This window comes from Enhydra lutris, unplaced genomic scaffold (assembly GCF_002288905.1).
Source record: "Enhydra lutris kenyoni isolate GAN:26980312 unplaced genomic scaffold, ASM228890v2 scaffoldscaffold25, whole genome shotgun sequence".
NCBI lineage: Eukaryota > Metazoa > Chordata > Mammalia > Carnivora > Mustelidae > Enhydra > Enhydra lutris.
In genome coordinates this window covers 12,887,519-12,900,337 of record NW_019154109.1, presented here as the reverse complement: position 1 = coordinate 12,900,337, position 12,819 = coordinate 12,887,519, and positions in this window count along the sequence as shown.

Genomic DNA, 12,819 nt, shown 5'->3' with positions numbered 1-12,819 from the left:
CTCTGCTCAGTGGGGAGACTGCTTCTCCCTCTCTCTCTCTGCCTACTTGTGATCTCTGTCAAATAAGTAAATAAATAAAATCTTCAAAAAAAAAAAAAAGACCCCTCATTCACTGCATTGTAAAAATCATGGTATAAACTATTTGGATCTTAAAAATAACGCATCACAAACTAGTATTTAAATTCATGCATGTAAAAGAGACGTTGGCAATGAGTATCTATAGGAAACAAAGCAAAACAAAACAGAGACGAGAAAATTGATTAATTGTACCTACCTTTCTCCTATCAGTCATATTGAAGAGACCTAAATGTCATGTGCTCATTTAAGAACAACACACACAAAAAGTACCACAAATCAGTTTCTTACTATTAAAATATACATGTGCATGTGTTATTAAAGTATCTTTGATTTGCATATTAAAAGTAACAGAACTCAGTTTCAAGAAGAAATGTGGATAAAGCAGAATCTTATCAACTTAAACGAAAAGAACCCCCCCCAAAAAATGTTAGCATAACTCCAGCTGGCATCTAAAACTACTGGGCTCTCTATAAATGCAAACATATAAGTTAATTACTAATACGTCTCACTTAGCTGAAGGAGTCAGTTTGTTCAGAATCCAAGCCATTCAGCTCTGCGCTGCCTCAATGAAGCTGAAATGGCTGTAGTGGAAGCACACTTGGGTTTCCCAGGACAACCAAAAATATATGTGCTTGCCTATCATCTTAATATATTCCTAAAGAAATATAAAGCCTATTTAATATAGCGCTAAAGCCCAGGGACAATCTGTGGCACTTATATTCAGACGTACATAAAACTACATTTTTCCAGTTAGCTTCTCAGGACATAAATTCCTAAAGATTTTAACTGCATACCTTTTTCAGCACAGGAAAGTTGTGCTTAACTGTTTGCATTATAGAACAGTGATTTTCAGGATGGAACGCACAGTGGGATAGTAGAAGGTGAGAGAAGACATGTTAAAATCATCAAGGGAGAGGGTGCCTGGGTGGCTCAGCCAGTGAAGCATGAGACTCTTGATTTAGGCTCAGGTCACAATCTCGGGGTTGTAAGATCAAGCCCTTACACTCCATGCTGAGTGCAGAGCCTGCTTAAGAATCCCTCTCTCCTTCTCCCTCTATTCCTCTGCGTGCCTCCTCCAACTCGTAAAACAAAAAAATCTATCACCAAGAAAGAACTTTCAAACCAGCTCATATCCCCACCCCACGACCCGCCAGAGTTGATGTGCCCCTGGGACCTAGTGGGGCGTGGGGAAGAGGGGGGCAGCATGTAGGGACCTTGGTGATCTTTCTCCATCCCCACACCATCCCCCATTTGCAACTCCTGAATGAAGAGAAACACATTTCTTTTTGTAAGATGTTTTAAACATAGACTCCTGAGAGAACAAATATAAACAAAATAATCAGCAGAACAGTCTCAATGTTCCTGACAGATATTGAACCGAATGTTTCCTGAGCATTCTCCTTCACACTTGTGTTATCGAAGAGCAGAACAACTTGTTCCAACTTTCTCACTTGACTCTCACATTCTGGGTAACAGAATGTCTCCCAGGACTGAATAGCACTAGAGGGATTATGCTGAAAATCTCTTGTTGATGGCTTCCTTGAGTTTTAATGCAAAGGTAGAATTTAATAGTATTGTCTAAATGTAATATTCTGTGTCTTCCCCAAATTTTCTTTCTTCACAAAATTTCATCTTTCCTTGAAGTAAATTAATCCATGCTTATCGCATGCTATATAGTATCAATATTTGTCAGAAATACATATCCAACTTTATTTGATTCAATTGTGTAATTTGACTCTTGGGCTTCAAACCGTATTAATTCAACTCCAAAAACATCTTAAATTATACCTATCCTCTATCTCTACTATGGGAGATAGTAGTATGGGAAATCCAACTCATAACCTCTCATGAGAGCACCATTTTCAGACTACCTAACCATCCACTTACATTTTTAAGATTTATTGCTCTCCAACCCAAATCTCACTGGGTCATATTGGATTAAAACCTATTGTTCCTTCTGTACAACCTTAAAGACAAAACCTAAACTTCTTTTGCTTTGCAGAAGACCTTTCACAAGCTTTAATCTCAATTCATGCAGCTCCCCACTGTGTATAGTATACTCTGGTCTCATTGAACCCATTAGAGTTTTGAAAATTATTCCTGAATTTATCAGGACTTTTCTGTGACTTCATATATGCCATCCATTATTCTTAGAATGCCTTTCCCCCAAAATCTTTGTGGAAAAAAAATAAATAAAAATAAAATTTCCTATTGGTTCTTCAAGAAACAGTTCAAATTATACATCTTCTGTAAGTGTCTGAGTATCTGTTACCATGTGGTTAGTTGCTCTAAAACATAGCAACTTTTAAAACAACCAACATTTATCATCTCACAGTTTCTGTGGTCAGGAACTTAGATGGAACTTAACTGATGGTTCCAACAGAGAAGTCTCATACAGTTAAGATGTTAGCTGGGGCTGTAGTGATCTGAAGTCTTGACTGGGCTGGAGAATCCACTCCCAAGATGGCTCCCTCACATGGCTGTTGGCTTAGGTTCCTTACTGACTATTGACAGAATGCCTCAGTTCCTCATAATGCAGATCTCTCCATAGGCTGCTTAAGTGTCCTAATGATATGGCAGCTAGTCTAGAGCGAGAAACTTGAAAGACAGGGAGAGCAAGGAGACTATGGGGTCTTTTCTGAGAGACACTGTCTATTCTGCCACATTCTATTCATAGAAAGTATTTCACCAAGTTTTGACAACCCTTCAGGAAAGCCTCCATGTTTTGCATGGAGGACTGTGAAAGAATTTATAGACATATTTTTAAACCATCATAAAAGGTTTCCAGGATTTCCTCAGGAAGTCAGTTATTCTTTTTTCTGTATTCCCAGTGTTTATCATACCAGTATTGCAAAGCTTAATATATTATATAATGAATGAATTTTAAAGGACATTTTAGGCTTTAACATGTAAACAGTAAATTTCTACTTTGATACTTCCATATGTTTGAGTCACAAAACCCCTAAAGTGTGTTTTTCCACTAACCCAAATTACTATTTCACACCTTTTTATTTCCTTTAAAGCTAAGATACTCCTGCCCACTCCTCTCATTATCACAAGATAACCTGACTCATACTTCGTTGAGCAAGTAGAAGGACTGAGATGGAAATTTCCTCATCTTTCTACCCTCAGAAGTACACTTCTACCTGTCAAGTCTACCTTGGTGCCTCCTCTTCCAGGACATGAGATGTTCCTGCTCCTATGTGCCTCTCCACCTCTGCTTTGGATCACATCCCCTATCATCTTTCCAAAGACTTGAGGCATACAATAATCTCTTCTCCCTCAAATGATAATTATAAATAATAGATGAATGGTGGGTGGGTGGGTGGATGGATGGATGAATTGGAAGGATGGGTAAGAAGAGAGAGGAGGGGAGAGAGAATTACATCCCCATGATCACACCTGCTTGCGGCTTCAACTTCACCCACCATTTTTATTTTTTATTTTATTATTATTTTTTTGGTTTTTTTGCTTCTTCTCCCAGTAAGACTTCTCTGGATTAATGCCTAAAGTCATTCTCTTCATTTCCTCACTTCCTAGCTTCTCATCAATCTGATCTAACTGGGCTTTGTCACCACAATTCTACAGGAACTGTGTTAAGCAAGGTCACAAAAACCCTATCACGTCCAAACCGATGTCACTTCTCTTCCCTTATCTTAAGAACTCAGCTATTTTACTGCCCCCTTCTTGAAATATTTTCTCCTCTGTGGCATGGCACTGTCTGGTGTTCCTCCTGGCTAAGTGGCTGCTCATTCTCGGCTCATTCACATCTTCAGATATCACCTTATACACTTCTTACTCACAAATCTGTATTTCCGTCTCCGACCTCTCCCCTCAGCTCTCTATCTAAAATGCATTTATTTCCATCTTAACGTGTCCAAAACTGAACTCCTGATTTTCTCCCATACAGGCTCTTCTACCATGTTCCCCTTATTAGTAAATGGTACTACAGCCTACCCAGTTGCTGAAGTCAGAAACCTATTAGTTACTTTTTTTTCCTCACATCCCAAATTAAAGCTATCAGAAGTCTTTAACTTTAAAAATATATCCTAGCTCTAACCATTTCTTTCCATTCTTTATCACAGTGGGCCAAGCCATCATCGTCTTTCACTCATAGTACTAAAATATCCTCCTGCTTGCCTACCCATCATTCTTACAGCAAAAGTTCTGTATTTCATACAAAAGCAAGAATGGATTTTTAAAAATGCAGGCCAGATCATGGTGAAAACACTGCAATGAATTTTCTTTACAACTAAAATAAAATAAGTAACCTTGGATTAAATAAAATAAAATAAGTAACCAGCGTGGCCTTGAAGCCCCTGTGACATCTCATTTCTACCTACGTGATCTCATCCCACGCATCACTCCCCCATTGCTCAATACATTTCAACAATATTGACCTTTTTCTTTCCTGGTTGTGATCAAGACCTTTCTCAGAATACGTTCAGATTCCAGTTTCCCTGGCTGTTTTTTGTTTCTGTTGTCCTGATATCCTGTCCACTTCAGTATTTGCCCCAGACTTATTACTTTGCTTTAAAACCAAGGCTTATTAACAGTTACATTAAAATAAGCCAGGATGGGCTTGGTAGAGCTTTACTTTGTACTTCCCTGGTCTTATTGAATAGTATGTGAGACATACATGCAGTGAACTAAACTCTTACCCTAACAAACTACTTCAGTTTGAAAGGGGATGACTGGAGAGCATGTTTTATTTTTCAGACCCTTTGCAAAGGAAAAGTAAAAAACAAGCTGAGTTTTTCCTTTAAAAAAAAAAAAAAAAAACAAAGCCTAGGGAGAGCCAACTTTTCCAGGTCTTGGTTGATGATAGGAGATATACCTCTGCCTCTAACATAGGAACACCAGAGAAAGGCAAACAAATCCCACCCCAAAAGGCGATTTCCAGTGTCATAGCCAGCGGGACAAGAACTTGAGTAATACCCTGTGGACTGCTGGTCTGGGTATTGGAGTCTCACAGCAGTGGTTATAAGGAAAGATTGTCTTCCTTTTTGTGGGAAACTAGTAAGAGAGCACAGATGCTGAGCACAGATTATGGCTGATGACCTTAACCCCTGATTCAGTCCCTGAGGAGCAGCTATGTGGGTTGGCAACAATGTCAGTGGAAAGGATCTGCTCTGTCTGCCCAGACTGCCACGGTTTCAGAAGGGACACCCAGAGCAGCAACATCCACAACAGCGCTCAGAAGGAGGCCGTTCACCATACTCCCAATGTTTTAGGATATAGAAACTTAGGGTAACCTCATTAGACGGAATACGTAACCCTAGGGCCCATGAGGATATCTGGAGATGAAAAAGAAAAAAATGGGCTGCCACAGATTGCAAAATGGAGATTTAGAGTCATGTTCATTTCATAGTAAATAATATGAGCATTTTTTGAACTCTTCCCTGGGTCATTTCACTTGATGGTCTCCAAAACACATAACAAGTCTGAACACACACTACTTACAAGAGAACTGCTACAAAGCTCTTGATGCCTAGCACAGGCTGGGCAAACAGTAGCCAATGTCACTGGCTAGTAGTACCAGGAGTACCCAGACTATGCAAACTGCCTCCAAGTTTCCGAGAAGTTACAGGTTCTTGTTTACATCTTCAGAGTATACATTCTACTTGGGTTCTAACTTGAATACAAATGAATTTAAATGGTAGTAAAAGCCAAAATGAGAGTAAGCTCAAAAGTAAGTACCCCAACAATAAATGCTGCAGGAATTCAATCAAAGGGAGTCATTTGGAGTTGGATAGTACTCTTTCTATAAAAAGTATTGAGTTCATGAGTACTGTGGTCTACACAAATTTCAATCAGCAAAGTAAATAATGTTAACTACACCTCAGTAAAGTTGTAAACACCAAGAATAAGTTTAATGTTTAAATCTGTTTTTTTTCCCTTAAAAATAAATAATTTACTGTTAGACGTTCAATTAAAGTACATATTGAGAAAGAGTAAGAACCTAGGAAAAATAAGATGGCCACCCTTCAAGGTCACAATGTCACAGTATCTCAGTAAATTATTCTGACACTCAACTGCATGGGACCTGGAAACTATCTCATCAGTGTCCCAGAAGGATAAACCTCAGAGATACTGATTAATGCAAACCAAGCCTTCAAGTGACTAATGTCAATGGACAACTTTACATAGAGGAACGTAATTGTCAGTTGTTCTAAACAGTACACTTCCTTTGGACACATGCTTCACAGAAACAAAATTTTCAGATGAGCTTGGTGAGGATAGGCTCAGAATGGGGGGCAGGACAGTTAATTTTACGATTTGAATGTTTGATAACCTTAGATCTAATGGCCTTATGGGTCCATCTCCTTAATAAGGAAAGAATCACCAAATGGCTTCATAATTCATGTTGAACACCTAGAACATAGTCTGGCTTGCTGTAGGTATTTCATAGTATTTGTTGAAAGAATGAGTGAAAGTGCTTGGATAATCATTGCCGAAGTTTGTCTTGATATTTTTCCACATTTTTTTTTCTCCAGAAATGTTCTAAATTGCATTGTTCTAATCAATGCATTTTTTGAATGATATTTGAACACATTGAATCTTTGATAGTCAAGATTCACTAGCTGGAAAGCCAGTTGTCCTTTTAAAACAAGAGTTTCTCAACAGCAGCTCTGTTTAAAACCAGGTAATTGTTTGTTGTTGAAGCTTTCATTGTCCTGTGCCCTGCAGCATGTTTAGCAGCAGCACTGGCCTCTCTACCCACTACTGCCAGCAGAGCACACACACAAGTAGTGTGTAAGTAGTGTAAGTAGTGTGTAAGTAGTGTGTGTCCTGTGTTTCCCGTTAATATTTACCTTTGCAATGCATGATAATATTGTGTTTCATGGTTTTGACATAGTTCACTGCAATAAGACTAAATGAAAAGAGGTTTGGTTGGGGAGAGGGTGGGATAGGGTACGAGCAAGGGTTTGGGAAGGAAGGACAGTTAAGAACAGTTAAGCCAATCAAAAACGTGCTCAGGCATTGCCAAATATCCCCCAGGCACAAAATTTACCTCCGAGGAGAACCAGTTCTTTAAAGTGATATAGTTGCTCTTATCTGTTAAGTCCCCGTTTCAGAATTTATCAAAAACAATGTCACGGTGAGTTCTTGGCGTCTTCCAGGGTCTCTCCTAAGCCCCACCCTATTCACCAGGTATTGCCAACCCCACTGGACCATAACAGTGAAACAATATTAGTAGTTTCAAGGAGAGGGAAAAGAAAATAATTTGGAAGGAAATCAAGCCCCTACTTCCCATTGGGTGGCATGGAATTTTTTACTGCATGTGCTGCTCTTAACAAAATGGGCACTTCAGTCCCAAGGAAACTCAGGAACTGATAGTCTACTCTCCTTGCCTGCTGATAAGGTCTCAGAAAGTCAGAGATATTTTTCTGTTTTAAAGTTGGACATAATATTTCGACACCTTTTTACTATACCTTAGATTAGATACAACTGCCTTCAGAGATTTTTTTTTTCTTTCATCCTGAATCTTTTGTTCATTTGTCAAGTCAGGAAAATCAGAAAAGTTTAATGTACCAGGAGTCACGAAAATGCCATTCTGATAAGCACTCAAAGCAAGGACATGTGTCTAAAAAAAGCTCTAGTTTATTTCAAGAACTTACTAAAAGAGGTTTATAAGCTAATTTTCAGTCAATAAATTTAGTTTAAATGTGAACTGGGTAATGGGATAACATCAGTCCAAACTTCAGGACTTTTCCACTTCAGATACTTGCCTACGACAGAACCAAAGGTTACTTACAGTCATTGCCAGTAACAAACTTTGCTGCAGAAACCACTCTTTGTAATTGGTTAAATGTAAAGAATAATAACAACAGGCTATGTCAGAAATGTAAGGACTCGCAAAAGTTTTGATCATTGTTCCTTCCTACACACAAAAAAAATCCCTGACCCTAAACTAGGATTACAAGTAAAATATATCACTGATTTTGAACATAAGAAGCAAAGAGCTATCAATTACCAAAGATGAACTCTCCTGGCTGGTGTTATCCTCTTTTGTTTTTAACTTGTTTGTTTGTTTGTTTTTTTAAAGTAAATGTTTAGGATTATGTATTATTTTTCCCAAAGAGAAAAGTATAAAAACTGCGCTGACCTATGTGATTTTATCATAGCTAAGAAACCAATTTTCAGAAAGAAAAAAGATTACAATAAGACAGATTGCTGCAAAAGATGTGAAAATCAGAAAAAAAAAAAAATTAAAAGCTTCCCTGGGTAAAAAGGGTAATTAGTCTAGGTAATTCCACTTTTGTTAATGATTCTAGTAATTGCCTGATTATGTACACACGACTATTCTATTTAATTTGCCACCTGATTTTCCCAGTGTATCTACATTGTTTGATTTTCTATAATTTCTTCGTTTATAAAATAGAGATGATACTGATCTTCCTCATATGGAGATTCAGGGAGTGGTAAGATGAATTTAAAGCATCTATTCTGAAAATATATTATGCATAATTGAAAATCCACTTTCTTAAATAGTATAGTAAGCGTGTGGTTGGTACTTAGTGGTTGTTAGATATCCTTCTTCCTTCTTTCCTTCATCCCTTCCTTAGTCTCACTTCTTGCTTTGGGGAGTAGGAAAAGCATGGAGCCAAGACTCAGGAAAATTATTCTAGTACTAAACTGACATCGGACTAATTTCAACACCCTCACCTTTAAAAGAGAGCAATGCCATTTCCTTTTCCTACTTCATATAGTTTTACGACCATGAAATGAGATAATGCATGTGAAAAACACTCTACAATTATAATATCCTATGTAACACTAAGATGCTATTAGCAGTACTTTAAAGTGAAAATTAAAGACACTATTTGGGCCTATTAAGAATTCTTCACAGAGGTACCTGGGTGGCTCAGTTGGTTGAGGATCCTACCCTTGATTTCGGCTCCCATAACCATCTCAGCATTGCGGGATTGAGCCCTGATTCGTGCTCTGTGCTCAGCAGGGAATCGACTTATGTTTTTCTCCCCATCTCTTCCCCTTCCTCCGCTGGTGAGTGCTCTCTCTCTCTCTCTCAAATAATAAATAAATAAATCTTTAAAAAAAAATTCATCACAGCCTCTATCATTTATAAATCTTACATGACTTTCAGTTTTTAAGGACTCCAAGTAGCTGTTTATGTTTTCCTAACCCCATGCGCATATATCGGTCAAAAATCACTAGCATTATGTTCTAGGAGCCTAATTCCTATTCCACAAAAGCCTGGGGGACCTGAAAAGGATAAAAATCTGGCCTATGTTAGTGCCTACACTCAATTATGTAATAGTGCACATACCAAAGATTTTCAAAATGCATCTCAGAAGAGCTGAATAGTAAACACCAGTTCTCAAGTAGCAAAATTAATATCGGCCTAGTCAATTTCTCTTCCCTGTTAACTGGCCGTAGTCTCAGACCCTGCTTTTCCAGTCCTTTCCAAATGACATCCACTTCATAAAATTCTGCATCTTCTGCAAATTTGGCTGGTAAGCTTTGCATTAGACTCGCACCCTATGTTAGTGACAGTTGATTACCAGGACTGATGTTAAACAGGGAGGGGGGTTGTGAGTAGAAAATATATCCATTCTCAATTCATTAATGGAAGCTTCCCTATTCTGATGCCTTTTGCATTCCTGTGCACTTAGTGTGGAAACCAGGCTAAGGAATGATCAGGTAAGGAGGACACCCTATTCCTATCTCAAAAGCTTGCTGTGAGGACAAAAATATGAAATTCTTCTTGGTACACAGTAAGCCCCAGTAAATGCTGCTTATTTGTATTTTTAAAGATAGAAGGCAGTAAGCAGAAGCCATTAGGCAGAAACAAGGAGAGACAGAAGTGCACGATGGTGGGATAGGAAGAAATCTCTAGAGGGAAGCAAAGAAAAAGGTGCGGAGTCACAGGCAGGACAGGCGAGGAGAATGACTCGGCCCCCTCGCTGGTCTTGAGCACGGCAGCCTTGCTGGGTTTCCAGGCTCTCCTTTCAGACTACAAGGACATCCTGACAAACACTGCTATCACCTGAGGTAACTGAAGGCTGTCTCAACCCTGAAATAACAAAACAATCTATTTGTTAAATTGTAATCAACAGAACTTGCTCTGAGAAGATACTGACAAAAGAAACACTCCCTTCACCTAATGAAAGGGCTCTTTTCTCTTCTGATTTAACTGAGTCTGAACTGTTCTGTTCTGAGATTCAATAGATCTCAAAGCATACTTTCTCCACCCTTCATGTAAAAAAAAAAAAAAAATCCTTAGTAAAACATTAAGTATATTTAACACTCCATAATTTATGAAGCATTTTAAGTCACATTCTTAAGAGGAGAGTATAACAAACCCTGGGAACATAATCTCTGAATTTTCATTTTTAATAAGATTCCTAGATGACTAGCCAGTTTCATAATTTTTCACCTATTAAATGAGAACCAAATTCCAGTTCTACCTTCCTAAGAGTATTTGCATGTCATCTGAACTGAAGTTGTGGTTGTTTAAAAACTCTTCAATCATACATAGTCTTTTTGTTTATTACATAAATTACTAGTACCATCCATGGGCTTCTCATTAATTAACTAATTCATTATTCTATTCAACAGTTATATCGAGCATGCAATTAACATGTGTCAAACAATATATCATATATGGGAGGCTAGGTTTCCCCAGCTCACCTTTCAAGGTCAATCTTTGAGAGATCAGAATTACATAGCCAAGGGTATCCATGATAAGACCTGTCCAGGACAACCTAAACTGACCTTCCTATGGAAACATCAGTCCTATAATAGAAAGATTTGGAATTCTAAGTAGACAGACTTGGATTTCAAGCCCCAGGTCTGCAGGTCTTGGTTGCTATTGGTTTGGAGCAAGTCCTTCACATCTCCAAACATCTATACAATGGGAATCATAGCACCTATCTCTTAGGGGTGTAAAGATAGAAGATCATGCTATCATATGTTAAGTACCTAGTCAGTGTTTGGCATATATAACTGATGCTCAATAAACAAGACATATTGTATTATTATTAAAGGAGGACCAGACTTTTTTTTTTAAAGAAGAGTCTTGGAAATCTCAGTATTATCAATATTTCCATTTTCCAAATTAAAAAAAAAAAATGTCGGGGCACCTGGGTGGCCCAATCAGTTGAGTGTCTGCCTTTGGCTGAGGTCATGATCCCAGGGTCCAGGGATCAAGTCCTGCGTCAGTCTCCCTGCTCAGAGGGGAGTCTGCTTCTCCCTCTGCCTGCCTCTCCCCCTGCTTGTGCTCTCTCTTTCTATCTCTCTGGCAAATAAATAAATATAATCTTTTTTAAAAAAATGCTTAGAGAAGTTAAATCATTCATCCATGTAACAAACTTGTTTAGCTTTTCCTGTGTGCTAGACCAGAGCTAGTGTCTGGAGATACAAGGATAAAGAAGACAGTGACTCTGAACTCAAGCGTTCACTATCTCACAGAGGATGCTAGATGCCCGAAAAGAAGGTAGCACAGAGTTGTGGGAGCACATGAGCCAGCACTGTCAGAATGCAAGCTAGAGTGGGCGTCAAGGAGGCTCCCCAGAGGGGATGTCCTAGCTGAGTCATGAAGGAAGGGACCCACAAAAGTAGTTAATCATTGGCAGCCTGACCTCGAAACCAAATCCTTGTCCTCAAGACCAGTGAACTTGTCACTTATACCACAGCTTCTTTGATTAGATACAATTAAACAGCATTTCTTTAGCACTGGCTTTATGGAAAAGCCTGTACTAGGTGGCAACAAAGGTGATTCTAGTTCTTATCTCATGATAGCAAGTGGAAATAAGTCGGACATACAGATAACCAACTCAAAACAAAAGTCACAAGAGTTTAATATCCAAAATCAAGTGCTGGACATTTTACTTCAGCTTTCAGCTAGTTCGCAGGCTTTCAAGGTGGAGGCTAGTGATTCCTCACACTCCATGTGGTGACAGGCCAGTAACACTGCCACAAATGAGAATTCCACAAATGTGAATAAAAAAAAAGCCAAGTGGATATTATTCACTACTTTGTCTATAAGTTGTAATACAGTTTCTTTAATTTCTGCTTAACCCAAATTAAAAGGAACATCTTTTCTGACTTGTAGGTGCCAAGAATTCTCTATTTCACTGAACATAGTATTTCTGCTCACTTTAAATTTACAGGTAGAACCTATTTAAAAATATTTTATTTTATTTAAGGCAACTACATCTTTGTAGTTGAAATTTTCCTTCAGTTTTCTTTTGAGTGTTTTCTTCATCAGGTTGAGGGATCCAAATTATGCTTGCCTCAAGAAATCATTGAGAAAACTTCCCATCACTGTGCTTTGGAGCTGAATAAGATTATCTGGTCCTAATAGTTTTATTCAGTTCATCTACTAACAACAGTGCTCTCTGCTTCACGCTCCTTAATACAGCATTCCACATAACCATTAAGTGACAAACATAGATCAATTCATTTCCTTTCCTTTTTTTAAAAATACTTTATTTATTTATTTGACAGAGAGAGAGTGAGGGAGAACAAGTCGGGGGCGGGGAGCAGAAGAGGGAGCAGGAGAAGCAGGCTCCCCACTGTGCGTGAAGCCTGAGGCAGGGAGCCAGATCCCAGAACCCCAGGATTATGACCTGAGCCGAAGGCAGATGCTCAACCAGCTGAGCCACTCAGGTGCCCTGGTTAATTTATTTTCAATCTTTCTTCTATACAGTTGGTCCTTAAACAATATGAGTTTGAACTACACAGGCCCACTTATACATGGATTGTTTTTTCAAT